This window comes from Meleagris gallopavo, chromosome 16 (genome assembly GCF_000146605.3).
Source record: "Meleagris gallopavo isolate NT-WF06-2002-E0010 breed Aviagen turkey brand Nicholas breeding stock chromosome 16, Turkey_5.1, whole genome shotgun sequence".
Classification (NCBI taxonomy): Eukaryota; Metazoa; Chordata; class Aves; order Galliformes; family Phasianidae; genus Meleagris; species Meleagris gallopavo.
This window is the reverse complement of record NC_015026.2, coordinates 7,680,636-7,681,620: the sequence shown is the minus strand read 5'-3', so window position 1 is coordinate 7,681,620 and position 985 is coordinate 7,680,636.

The window sequence follows — 985 nt, the reverse complement described above, 5'->3', positions numbered from 1 at the left end:
ACCTGGGTCAGTTATGAAAGTCAGTAAGCCTCCTATAAACTGTAGCCTCGTTATTTATGACCAATACACTCTATTTCAGACCCAATACATTCTATAGATCCCATCTGTTTGGATGGTTGAACACATCTGCTAAGTTTGCCAACTGGCAGCCAGGGCACTTTGGGGGTGGAAATCCAAATCAGCCCTTTGCTCCCAACGCATCAATTCCAGTCTCACTTGACTGAACACTTCACACACCTCTTCTTGTTCCCCATCACTGGGGGAATACACAGTAAAAGGGATTTCTGAGGAAATTAAGCCATAGAGAGGAAGTTTACCAACAGCTTTCCCACCCATTACAAGCAAGGCTGCTGCCCACCTCACAGCAGGCTCTGCTGGTCAAATTGGACAGCTTTCAGAAGGAGCAGAACACGACACAGGCAGAGGAGCGATCCCATTGCCCTTCTCATCCCCCACTTTCAGACACAACCGACACAAACTCCACATTACCAACATGGGATGTGCACACAACCGTGCGGTGCATCCCTCAGCAGCATGTGGCTCCCTGCTCCCTCCTGCATTCACTCCTACAATCCTCCTCCTAACGAGCTGATCCTCTCCTAATTAAACTCAGCAGGCAATGGGTGCTTTGCACAGCTCCGTGCTGCATGGCTGCCTTTGAGCACTGGGCTCTTCGGCAGTGCCAGGTCAGATGCCAGCAACGACAGGCAGCCCCTTCCATCCCATAACCCACCCCACAGACAGCTCTGCCCTGCTGTACCCCTCTCCGGCTGCTGCACTTTGGTGATTCAAAATGAAAAAGAGCTGAAATAATTAAAATGTCATTCAAGCACTAAGCCGATATGAGTCACTGTTACAAAAAATATTTTAAAAATTCTTTTAGGAGTGGGGGATAATTATATTCCTCCCTATCTATTGATTTTTCTCTACAATGCAGATGTCAGATTTTCCACGGTTTTTTTCCTTTTTTTCTTTTTTTTTCCCC